At 30.5% G+C, this 13453-nt stretch overlaps 1 protein-coding gene across 7 annotated transcripts in view; it reads right to left on the bottom strand.

Moving 5' to 3' along the window:
* The window catches only part of LOC105208996 (SH3 and F-BAR domain-containing protein DDB_G0274695), a 101817-nt gene that overhangs the window by 19626 nt on the left and 68738 nt on the right, over nucleotides 1-13453 (bottom strand). Inside the window, exons 1-2 of one of the 7 annotated variants that reach the window (XM_054231575.1) lie at nucleotides 11548-12729; nucleotides 11291-11358 (exon numbers count right to left, since the gene is read on the bottom strand). The exons of 4 other annotated variants lie outside the window; for them this stretch is intronic. The gene's annotated coding sequence lies outside the window, so the exon portion shown is untranslated. Of the gene's footprint in view, nucleotides 1-11290; nucleotides 12730-13453 lie in introns of those variants that run through there. 2 more of the 7 variants (XM_054231576.1, XM_011179125.3) reach the window with 2 other exon arrangements.

Raw genomic sequence — 13453 nt, 5'->3', positions numbered from 1 at the left:
TATAAATCATAAATACTGGTATAAAATTTTAGAGAGCTATAATATGACACTTTAAAGCAATATCCTCATAATCTCTGTACTCCTTTTTCTTAAATTTTTTTTTTATAGAAAAGCAGGTCTCATATAGAGCTATCAGAGAAATGGCTAATAGAACAAAGCTATTATAAGCGATTACGAAGCACTACATTTTCTACGAACTCAAGAAGACCCAAGAAGAATTCATTTGATTACTTTTCTATAGAATTTACCACTTGTACACTATCTCTGCCAACATTTTGCACAACACAACAAAAAATCTAAATTCACTCAGTATATGCTGTACACCAAAGTGTTTTTTATATGTTTTCGACTATTTATTTTTAGTGCTGAATAATCTCACTTGAACTTATTTAAAAACCCTGACACCCGTGGAACTAATTGCGAAATTTTATGTGCTAAATCTGTCGGTATAGGTCGATAGCCTGTAGAAGTGAGATAACATAGACTACTGAGAAATACATACATATAATAATCTAAATACTTTTAGTGAGAGTACCTCGAAGCTAATATTTCGAAATTTTGTTTTTTTATTCAAATTTCACAAAGTTATTTTCTTGGCAGCATCGTAATATCAAAGTCCATTTATAAATGTTGCATTTGCACTTCAATCATATGTAAATGTAGCTATATGTAAGTATGTATGCATGTATGCAATTAGATGCTTAATTTTAGCATTGACACGTGAGTTGCAAAATAATCAGAAATAAAATTTGTGTGTTGCAACTGTTATTGACATTTGTCGCCGCCAAATTATTTGGCGAACTTTGCCAAGTGCATGTAAAAATAGAAAATATTCAGAAATATATATGTATATGGATGCATGTGTACCTTGTATGTGTGAATTTAAGTAGATATTGAAGTGCTAAAAGAAATGCATCATTGAGCAATTTTTCACAATGATAATTGGATTTTTTTGAATCTTATAAGAAAAATAATAAATTTAACTCTTATAGAGAGAGAGTATATCTTGAATGGTGTCAGATTATGAAAATTTCAGATTATCAGCATTACTTTCAAAATGCTTGCATTACTAATTATTTAAATATTAATACACTTGATTTTTTGAAAATTGCAAGCAAACATACAAATGACAAACTTTCTTTTTGTTTTGTGACAACTCATTACAACTTTCGAATTTTCAAAAAGTTTGGAAAGTAAAACTGCTAAGGGGTAAATTAATTAGAAAGCATGACTAATTTGTGAACTTGGTAAATATAAAGTTATTTTTGTACATACGAGTAGTATATGCGAAAATGTGCAATAAATGAAAAGAACTACAGTTGAACTTCCCTAACTCGAAACACCATAATTCACGAAAAAACTTTGAGTTAGAGAGACTTCTTTCTGAGTTACGAAAGGTATTTGTATGAAATTTCACTTCTATTGCCATTTAAGAGTTCAAGACTTCGAGTTATGGAAGTTCAACTGTATATCTATTTTCATTATTTTTAAAAATAAAAATTTAAAAAAATCTATTTTTTACTCCTTCATTTATTTTCATAATGATTTGCAAATTTGTCCCACCATAAATCTAACTGAATAACGCACTATTATTATCATTTAACAACAGCAAATAAATCAAAGGATAATAAGTGAGTAAATTTAAATTTATTTTTAGTCCAAAAATTATTTCATCTTTTATCTGTTCTAAGTCACATTTTATAACCGTAAAACATTTTAGCTACTACTACTAGATTCTTAATCCCTAATGTGATTTGGCATTTTGTGCTGATAATGAATTTAAAAAAAAATCGGCAATAAAGCATCCCACATCTACGCCAATCAACAGCGGCAAAAATTAATGCTTCACCGATAAGAAAAGCGCGTGAGCTCATGTGCAAAATTTTTTGTATTTCCTTTCACCTTAATAATTTAGCTGAATCAAAAAGTAAACAACGTTTGTATGTTTTATGAAGCTACAGCGCAAACAATAAGCAATGCGACAATTATTATGAGTTTTTTCTTAATTCTATTATCATTCTGCATTGGTTGCACAGTGGGATGAATTCACATGAAAAATGGTCAAATATTTAAAAAATTAAAAGAAAAGTTTCGTATAAGTGGAATTTCGTTTTTAAAGCTATAAGCGAGTCGTAGTAGACTTTTTTAATAATAGTTTTCACTACTTTTGAAGTTTTCGTCTGAATAAGATTATGTTCCTGAATTTCTTTACTTTTCATAAAACAAGTATTTAAATAGTATAAAACATAGACGAATTCAACGGACGGAAATGTTTCGAAAAAAGGGAAAAAGATTAGAATATTCGAATTCTGATATGAATTTTATAAATAGAAAGAAAAAAATGTTATATTAGAAATTAATTTATTATTGGAGTAAAAACAATTTAAACTACAGTGGAACTTTCATAGCTCAAACTTCCCTAACTCGAATTCTTGAATTGGCAATAGAAGCCACATTTCATACAAATTTCTTTACATAAATCGAACTTTTCGACCAAGACATAATACAAAATTTATAATTTTTCTATCGAGGCAGAATTTTAAAAGAGTCCCTACGACATGTAGGAGGCGAGCTATGGATTGCATAAATCATGTCACAAAGACTTCTATAAGTCTCTCAACTCGTAGTTTTTTTTGTGGATTATGATGATTCGAGTTAGGGAAGTTCAACTCTATATTTTATTTCATTTTGTTTTTCAAATTAATCATTAAAATTTTAAAACTAAAATTAAGTTTTATATTTCATTATTGAACTTATATATTCCATGAAACATATGTATTTCATACAATTTTATGATAGCATAATTGTTCAAAATGACACACTGTAGCTGGCATTGTGCTGGCATTCGATAAGAAGCAGAAATAAAAACTTAATTATTTATCATGTCTGTATCAAGCAGAAAATATTAGCATAGATTAAATTAAAACGCGCTACACTTGCCAGCGCGCTAACGTCAATATGAAAACACAAACATGCAGCATATGTACACTATGTATAAATACATATACATACATACATACATATGTACATACGTAATTGCAGCAAAGTCAGAGCAAATACGGAAAAATACATGTCAAGAAATTATTTTAGAATAAACTCAAATGATCGCGCAAATTATATAATTTTTATGCGTATTAATAGGTCGCGCACTTGAGCAAAAATCTGCGTATTGACGCATGTGCCGTGTGAAAACAGCATTAAAAAGCAATTAGAGGGTTAAAAATGAAAACTGCAAAATAAAGCAGACTATGACATATATATTTGTAATATCTTTGCATATAACGGTAATTATTTGATATTTTTACTACATAAGTGAAGTATGTACGTATGTATATGCATCTTATCAGAAATTGTATATAATGAAATAAACACAATACATAAAGCAGATGATGGATGAGCTGTGATATGTGATTACACAATCGTACGATATAAAGCTTTAACTCGGCACATATTCTTGAAAATATGATAAACTCAGGTTGACTATATATTTTTTTGCTTAATGAGCTGTGTACTTTATTGTCTTACTTTGGGGAAGGTATACGACATCAATATGTTTTTCAATGAATACATAAATTTCCAAAAAACATGAAGAATACAACAACAAAAACAATATTCTTTAAAATTAATTTGAAGATTTACTACGTGACTCCGTTAAATAACAATATGAACAAAGAATGGTAAAAAATGGTAAGGATTACGACCGAGAGACCCCTGGAACATTAGTAAGCTGATCCGAATATACGGCACCACAAACACAGATTTACAGTTGATCGAAATATCTATAAAAGCGATCAAACTTACCCAAGGCTTTTGAAAAAAAATTAAACGATGAACTACCGCCTCTACAGAAGATACTTCCTGGCCTTTAAAAAGCAACATCTCTCTAAGGAAGTCAACATATTTTGTAAACAGATTCTTTATGTTTTGTTAGAAAGAAAGATTAGTATTCTGAGAAGGACCATGAATAGCAATAAATCTCTAGATGATCTATTCATTCCATGATTTTGCAAATGATGTATACTAAAATATGTCACTCCACCTCATTCACACATGAAACATTGTCTTTCTAATATAAGAACCACAGCAACGAAGTTACTTAGACAAAAAGCAACCAGTGCATCATCTAGCAACATCTCATAACCTATAATTTTTTAACGATTTCCGCGCAAGCCTACATTTTACTTATGATTGTACTACATCACTGTCAATTCTTACGCCGCTCGCACAGATTTTTTTCCAACTAAATTTAATTTACATCTTCATTATGTTGCGCGGTTGCATAGAAAGACACACTTTTTTTCGTTTGCTTCTTGCTTTTTATCAATCAACATTGATGCCTACACTGTCATCTAAAGCTTGATTATGTCTCAAATCGATGACTTAGCATTCACCACTTGCCGCTGACAGCTATGCCAGATGACTAGCAGTTAAATGGAGTGATGCTCAGTGTTAAACTGTGTGCAGTGGACAGGAAATGCAGTCGCCTTTGAAAGGTTGAACTGCACAAACTACAAACGAAGAAACAAAAAATCTCTGATTCTACCTGTTGCGCCACCTCTGTACCTCTGTGGTTATTGTCCGGCAAATGGTTACCTTATGGTAAGAACATTAAGAACTCACAAACGTAAAATAAGAATTGTCTTCTAAACATGTACTCGTATTTCCTGTTGTAGAGCAACACAACAATAAATCGATTGGAAAGATTACCACGCGTTTATCGCGTTTCCTCCCTTTTTCACCCCGCAAGAGTTCTTTCGCTTTCTATGCAATATGCATGTTTGTTCCTACGCATATTTAATATTAATTTGAGATCGTTTTGTGTTGCATATGCTTTCAAATTTATTGACATATTTATGAGTATTTACATTCATATGTAAATACATACATATTTATATAAATATTTTGACATGTAGACCACCAAAGACATATTTACATATGTAGACAAGCATACAACATACAACAAAAACATAATTTTTATGATTATCGAAAAAGAATTTTTTCTGAAAAAATAAACCTTCTAGATTTATCGACCAAATTATACATAAATTACGAAATTTTCTTTTTCAAATGAAAGCATAATTTAGTTTAAGTTTCTAATGCCACATAACGCCCCCAATGGATAAAATAATTTATTGTTATCTATCTATACCCACACCTAATATTGTTTAGAGTGACTTTAAAATATTACAGCGATGTAAACATTCTAACTGTAATTATTGCATATACTACATGTTAGGGTCATCCAAAATATCCAAAAATCGATAAGACCATTGTTTTGGGGAACTTAGAATTTTTTTAAAAGCCGATTATAACCATGGACGCCGATCGAAGTTAAGGTATACCAAAAAATATAATTTAGCGTTGAAAGCAATTCTTCACAAAATAAAGAAAGGAATTCGATACTCTCTAAAATTTTGCAAATAACGAAGAAACCTATTACTACCGACTAAAACTTTGGAAAACAAAATAATGAGACCAATAAATTCCCAAAGTATATTTCGAAGATCTTTGAGAACACTGAAAATATAAGTTGACCTTTTTATTATGAAATTTAAGTTAAGGAACTTATAATACACTTTAGTGTACTCTGGTAAACTTATATCCAATTAACAATTATGTTCGAAACACTTGGTCTCAAAAAGTGTACTCAAATGAGAAGACTTTCTTAACTTTAGAAATCTGGAGTTCACAACATGAACTCGAATATGATTCTGTTGAGGTTAAAGTAATGATCTTGCTAAAAATCAAAATTTCTAAAAAAATAGGATAATTAACTGAATAATATTGTTGAAAATAAAATTGAAGACCATAAATAGATATTGGAGCATTAATCGAGAACCATATTAACCAACTTCAGAACCAGAAATCTTTTGAATGGTAGATAATGAATTTTTCGATAACGCTTCGAAGGCCTTAAAAAAAGGTAAAATTATTTAATTAAAATCGAATAGTAATAGTATTTAATATCTTTCAACTTCACGCCCTATCCATAAGTTTTCGATGTTCACCTATCTAAAACCGAAATATTGCCACACTTTACAACAACACATTTTATCGCTGTTTTCTAAAGCACCAAAATATCTGTCGAAATTCGCTTTTCTATATGCTTACACCCGTAAAAAAATAAGTACGTAATCACTTTTATTTATAAACAATTGCATAGTTTATATTTACAACCTTCAATGTAAGGACAGCTAAACGTGCAACAACAACAATAACAAAGTCGAAAAGTTCAACAAGTATTTATTTATTTCACTTGGTTCACTAATTCGCTAGTTCTTTAGTTCGCTAAAGTTCACATTACGCTTCCTTGAAAGTAAAGCCGAAACAGCAAAGCCTTTGGCCTGCGCTCGGACGGAATTTGGCGGTTGGACTTTTCGGCAGCGCATAGCTAGAATATCTCAAAAGACTTTGTACATATAAATGTTAATCGCTGCCAACAAACTAGGAGCGTTTCACTCGACGTTTCTGGCTTTTTTGGCAAATGCTCAAATTTTAAAAATATAAAAGTTGCCGCGATGAAAAACGGAAAAAATAAACAAACAATTTTATTTAGTATTGAAAATGCAGTGTACATATAGTTGGAATATACATACATATATGTATGTCTCGTTAAATTTTTCGGCAAACAAATTTTAGTGGCAGCTAGAAAGCAATTGAAATTTTTTTTTCAGAAAATTTATTTTGTGTCTGGTAATTTTTGAGGAATATTTTTTTCGAATTTTATTAATGGCGGAACGTGATTATTTTTGCATGGTGACTGAAATTTGCAAAATTTTGATATTTCAAACAAATGCATGCTCATTTCATTATTATTATTATTATATATTCATATTGTTCATATATTATTATTATTATATATTCAAACATATGTATGTTCGTCATATTGTTTAAAATATAGTGTATATAGAAATGAGTTTTGTCTCGCCATTCTAATTTTATAAATTTCATATAATCTAAATTTTTATACTCTCGCAACAAAGTTGTTAGGAGGAAATCGGATTGTAACCACGCCCACCTCCCACACAAAGGTTATGTTGAAAACTACTAAAAGTGGGTTAACTCACTAACGAAAAACGCCAGAAATACTAAATTTCACACAAGAAATGGAAGATGGAAGCTGCACACAGATCTTTTACAAAATGGAAAATGGGCGTGGCGTCGCCCACTTATTGGTCAAAAACCATATCTCAGGAACTACTCGACCGATTTCAATGAAACTTGGTTTGTAATAGTTTCCTTACATCCCAATGATATGTTGTAAAAATAGGCCAAATCGCTTCACAACCACGTCTACTTCCTATATACCACAACTTTGAAGACGATCTGAATCGTTTATTTTACAATATATAAATTAAGCACAAGATATCGATGCAGAACTTTCCATAAATACTACGTTTATAGTGTGGCAGCCTCATTCTAAAAATCGCCGAAATCGGACCATAGGTTTTCAAGGCCCCATATATCGAACATGAGGACCTCGGTGCTTCTAACCTAATATTATGGTTTCCAACTTTCAATGGACTTTATGCACTATATATGACGAATATGTGCGTCAAATTGTGTATTACATAATATAAAGTTAAATAAATAAATTGCGAGAGTATAAAATGTTCGGTTACACCCGAAATTAGCGCTTCCTTACTTGTTATTAATAAATCAATCTCATGGAAAATATTAGTAGTTTGGTCCAATACCCAGAAAAAAAGTAAATTTTGACGTATATTGAGATTATAAATTACTAAAAGCATTATGAATACGGTCCAAATAGGCCAGTAAATATAAAAAACAACATAATTTTCTACCTCTTTTTCTTTCTTACGAAAAATGTGTAATAGGGTTGCCATTCATTTTTAAAATTAGACAATTAAAAAATTTCATTTATGAAAAAACTGACAAATAAATAAAAATTTGTATGGGATCTCTGGAATAAGAGCTAAATATTTTTATGGCAATCGAATAAAAATTTCAAAAATATGAAATATTTAGAAAATTCAGAGAGAAACTTTTTGAATGGCGAAATCATGCATTTCTTGAGAGGACGAGTGTGGCAGTGCAAGAAACGTTAATACATATTGTAAATAGAATTATTGTACAAGTATATACATTCATATATATATATATATTGAGAGGCACATTTGTTTATAAATTAGTTTTTTAAACGCCCTTTAATCGTAAATTATAATTATCATTGAATTTTTTATTACTGCAAAACTCAAAGTTCAAAGACGGCTTTGATGGAAATGTTATAAAATCGGAAACTGTTATTGTTGTTGTAATAGTAGCTTTTAGATATTTCAATTAAAGTATGAGTATGAGAAATAACTCAATATTGATTTAAATAAATACTCAAAAGGCTTCCAGTCTATCCCTTGCTTTCTTACAACAAAAAAAAATTAAAATATTAAATTTGATATTCTTGCAGGCGGAAGTGCTTCCTACATACTTAAAAAACTAAAATTCAAATTTTTACATAACATTATCAACGTACTAAAATTACAAAAAAAAATATTTTCTTGAGAACTTCATTTAAATTAAACCAATAACGAAATTAAATTTGCATTTATGACATGTGATTCAAACCACAAATTACCACAAATATTCAATGAATTAATTATTCATCGACGTCTGCGCCCTTATATCATACGTTGTTTATGCATTTTTTTTTGTATGATCAGTGGTATTTTTGTTGCTTGCCCTGCAACGTCAGAGTTGTTCTAAAAAATGCAGAGGAACGGCTTATCACTACAGCAATGTTAACTTATTTATAATATGCATTACTCAGTTATTTATGGTAATTCTAAAGAATTTTAAATGAATCAATATTGTGCGACCCGAAAGCTAAGCAAACGGTTTGAGTCATAAAGCATTGTTCTGTCAATATTTTATACAAAAAATTGACAATTTTAGACAATAAAAAAAAACTAAAAAAAAAATTGAAATGTCTTAACTTTAATGCCAATCTTGTTTCAAGTGATTTTATTTAAACAAAATTTCTAATATTGAAAAAAATGAAGCAGCTCACAAGCATAGCTAAGATTCTTATTGGACACAAATTGTTTTGAAACAGATATAGCGATAATAATAACAACACGTACGAGCTTTCAGAGTAATTTTATTCATTAATACACGAACTTTCACAGATGTTTATATGCATATATGTAGATATGTATGTATATGTGCTTTTAAATATTTACACATATTTATCCAGCTCTATCACATTCACTAGAAGTTAGAATCAATGTTTTTTTTAATAGCCAAACAATTAGTATATAAACGTAAATTTGTTATACAACTGCCGCAATTGAGAAATAGCACGCAATAACAATTTAATTTTCTGGTCCATTATATGTACATATATAAGTATATACACATATATGTATTTTTATTGTTATTAAACAGTGTATTTATAATTAAAATTGTTTCAGTGAAAAAGTGAACTCAATAAAAAGTTAATGAACAATATGGATTAGTACTCGGCGAGTAGTTTTGTACTAGTGACATAGTAAGTATATTAAGAGTAGTTCCAGACTACACAAATCATTACTATTTTTCAAAATTTCAGGGAAGATAAACTATAAAATTACGAAATAGCCAAGATTTGTTGTACAACATTAATATATACCAAATACACCAATTTGCATTCTTTTAATAGACAGGCAAGACAGAGACATGATGACAGTTAATTTCACCAGATTATTCTCCAGGTTTATGTCGCTACCACGCCTTAACAAAGATCAGGTACAGGTCAGGTGCAATGTATTTGAGTAGAGAGATGATGAAGGCGGAATAATCTTCAGAACAACTCAATGTTTGCCATCATTTATTTGAAAATCGTGGAGTTTCAGATTAGAAATACACATTATATGAGTTCTCTTGACATTTGAATTAGGGATGGAGATTTCTGACAAACACAAAAATACATTGACAAGTGATTAAGCCAGATGATTCTATAAATGTGGACGAAAAGAAACTAAGAAGAATTTGAAAGGTTGGAGAGTTCTCGACCTCCATTTTAAAAGTGAAAGGTAGTTAAATAAAACTATATAACAATCTTTGGAAAAGATAGGTCTTGATAGATCGTGAATATAATGCTTATCAGAAAATTTTGAATGAGAAATGTTGCTTATAAACCTTTGACCATTCGTATGGTTCTAAAGCATATACTTAACATTTAACAGCTAATATCTAAACGCACAAAAAGATAAAAGAACAGTCTTGTTGATAAAAATCTTTATCAAGAAAATAATTGTATCTTTCCTCTTTCAGATTATCTTCTAATATTAGATGGTTATAGAAAAAGTCATAGAAATCTTAATTTGATTCAAAAACAAACATAATGAAAAGACCTAACGATTACCTTCCATCCAACCAAATCGACACGAGGAACACTGTAGTCTGAACTTGAAAAGCCTGATATGGACTTTTAAGGTCATATAGCGAATCTAAGAAATCAAATTTTCATTTGAGAATTAAAATCATAATACAGTGGAACTTGCATAACTTGAACTATTGAATTGGCAATAGAAGTAAAATTTCATAAAAAAAAATTCTTCCATAAATCGAATAGGGCATAATACAAAATTTAAACTTTTACTATCGAGACACAATTTTAAAAGACTCCCTTTATAACGCATGCAGGAGAATAAAAAAATATGATATTACTCTAATGGAATTCATAAATCATGAAACAAAATCATGGCATACAGGCGTCAATAGCCAAACAATAGAAAACTGGAACAAACAATATTTCAGAAGACATGTTTCAACGTATTTAAATAAATCTTTATGCGAAGTAAATAAATAAAACTGTGTATAAATCCAGATTTTTGAAAATGTTTATGTTTTAATGAAAATTCTATAACTCAAAGTCTCTCTAACTCGAAGTTTTTTTGTGAATTATGGTGATTCGAGTTAGAGAAGTTCCACTGTATATTCGACTGAGGGGATTATTTTGCCTAAAAATGGTAATATAAAATTTTATAATAAGGGTCTAATAAGAGGAACGGAGAACTAGAATATAGAAATATTACCCCAGAGAAGGGAAAGAAACTCAAGTTGATTAATTGAGAAGTTTTTCTAAGAATCCCCTCAGAATATATTAAAAAACTAAACACTCCCAAAAATATAAAAATTTTCAGCACTTCCGAACTAAAATAGACTTTGCAACTAAATCTTATATAATATTGTTATATGCGAAAAACACTAAACTTTCTGCACATCATTTCGTAAAAATAGCGTAATATTTAGTATTTTTTGAAAAATAAAAGAAAAGAAAATGTGTATTTACTTGTTGTGTTTGTGATTTTTCAAATATTTTCCCCAACTGCTCCACTCTCGCTTGTTGTCAACAAATCGCTGGCGAATACAAATTTCGTAGACACTATGTAATATGTTAATCTTTTGTGATGATTTACTTAATTAATATGCAGTTTAACAGAGAAAAAATTATTGCAAATAACGCTTTCAAGGTTAAAACTACTTCTTGTTTTCTTTCTCTCTTTTAAATAATTAATTTTTCGATTTCTGTGGATTTGCGTTGCTTACATTTCGCTCGCTTCACTTCGCATACAATTTTATTTGTTTTCCTTCGTGTATTTCATGACATTTGAAAACGTTGAATTTTTATCATTTATTGTTGTTTATTTTGTAAATGACTTTTTGTTGTTTTTGTAAGTTTATGGGCATACACCAGCTAATTGCAATTGTCAAGCGCACGAACCGGTTGTCTGGCGTTCGGATGCATTTTTCCACAATATAAATATTAATAACATGCGCACAAAATATAAATAAATATATAAGTATATATGCAAATATTTTTTTTCACGAAATTCACTTTAACTGCGCAGATGTTAATGAGCCGATAATTTATTTGATATTTTATCACTACGGACCGTTTTTTGCAAACGGCGCGCAATTTTCACTGGCACAATTTTTGGTTTGGTTAAATTTTTTCGAAATTATAATGATTTTTGAAAAGTCGTTAGAGTTGAGTCTAAATTTTTTTTTAATTTTTTATTCCATTTAATTTATTTAAGCTTCACTTTGGTTTATTTTTCATACAATTTCTACTATTTTCAACTCCACACAAATTCACTTTTTAGCACTCAAATCACTTAATGTAATATTTACTTTTTCACTTTTATTTAATCGAGATATTTAGCATCCGTTCTGATCGAATTCCCCCCAGTCGCGCAATTCTTCGCTCATTTCAGCTTTAATCCTTCATCACCCACTTCTACAAAATTTTTCTCATTCCACTACCCTCCCTTTCGTTTCACTGATTTGCTCGTTGTGACATTATTTTTTTTTTCTTCTAAATTTAAACACACTTTTTCGTGATGTTTTATAGATGTACTAAAATTTTTTTCCCAAAACAGCCCACACGCAGCTCGATAAACCCAAGAAGAATCATACACCAATTTGCTCTCCCCCAAACCACAAACTGTTTCTGTTGAATTTTCTTCCGTGCCAACGATCTGAACGGCTGAAAAGTCGAATCGAATCTGTCCGCGCGCACACCAACAAAGTCGCCGGTTGCTTATTCGGCTCAGTTCAGTTAACATCGCATGCTGACTCTGGCCGACTCTCTGCGGCGTCTACCTGTGTTCTTTTGCATCCCCACGTTGCGGCGCGTCGTGGAAAAACATCGCAGAAAAGCCAAAGTAAAGTAGAAAATGCAATGAAAATATACAACAAAACAAAAGAAAAAGGCAGAGTAGAAAATGCAGCCGCCAACAAAAAAGTCACGGACATGCAGAGGCACAGCACATGTGGAAAGCAAATAATGTCGAACCAGTACACTCTGGCCGAGAGAGAGAGCCAAAACAAATGCACTTGTGTGTTATTGTTGTATGTGTGAATGTGTGTACTTTGGTCCCATGTGGCGTAAGTGCTGCAGGTACTCCCCATGTGGACAGTCTGTCTGTTTGGCTGCCTGTCTATCTCTGTTGACATGTGCGCTGGTGTTTATTTCTGTTTCGGCACTCTCTCGCTCTCTTTTCATTTATTTTAACAAAATCGGCTCATGCCATAAATAGCGAGAGCATCAAAACAAAATTCATATTCATAATAATAACAACAACAACAATTCTGCGCAGCGAATGATAAGAAATGCTTTGAGGTGGAAACTGCTGATTAAAACACCTCAGCGGGCAACAAACATTATCAAAGCATAGAATAGGAACGAGATAAAATAAATCAGACCAGAATACACTGAGAAAAAAATTACCCAAACCTTATCAAGAAAGCAACAAAGTAAATATATATAAATTCTTCTTAGGTTTGCTCGAGACACCCCAAGAAAATATACATATTTATATTCTTCTTTGTTGGCAACATAATTTATCACTGAGCTTCTTTGGAATCTTTATTAATTCTAGCTATTTCAACGGACGGCATAGAAGGTGTAAATCAACCCGGTATAATTATTAAATTGATTAATGAATTGTTA

This window comes from Zeugodacus cucurbitae, chromosome 5 (assembly GCF_028554725.1).
Source record: "Zeugodacus cucurbitae isolate PBARC_wt_2022May chromosome 5, idZeuCucr1.2, whole genome shotgun sequence".
NCBI lineage: Eukaryota > Metazoa > Arthropoda > Insecta > Diptera > Tephritidae > Zeugodacus > Zeugodacus cucurbitae.
The sequence above is the reverse complement of the archived record's forward strand: the minus strand, read 5'-3'. Positions and strand labels throughout refer to the sequence as shown.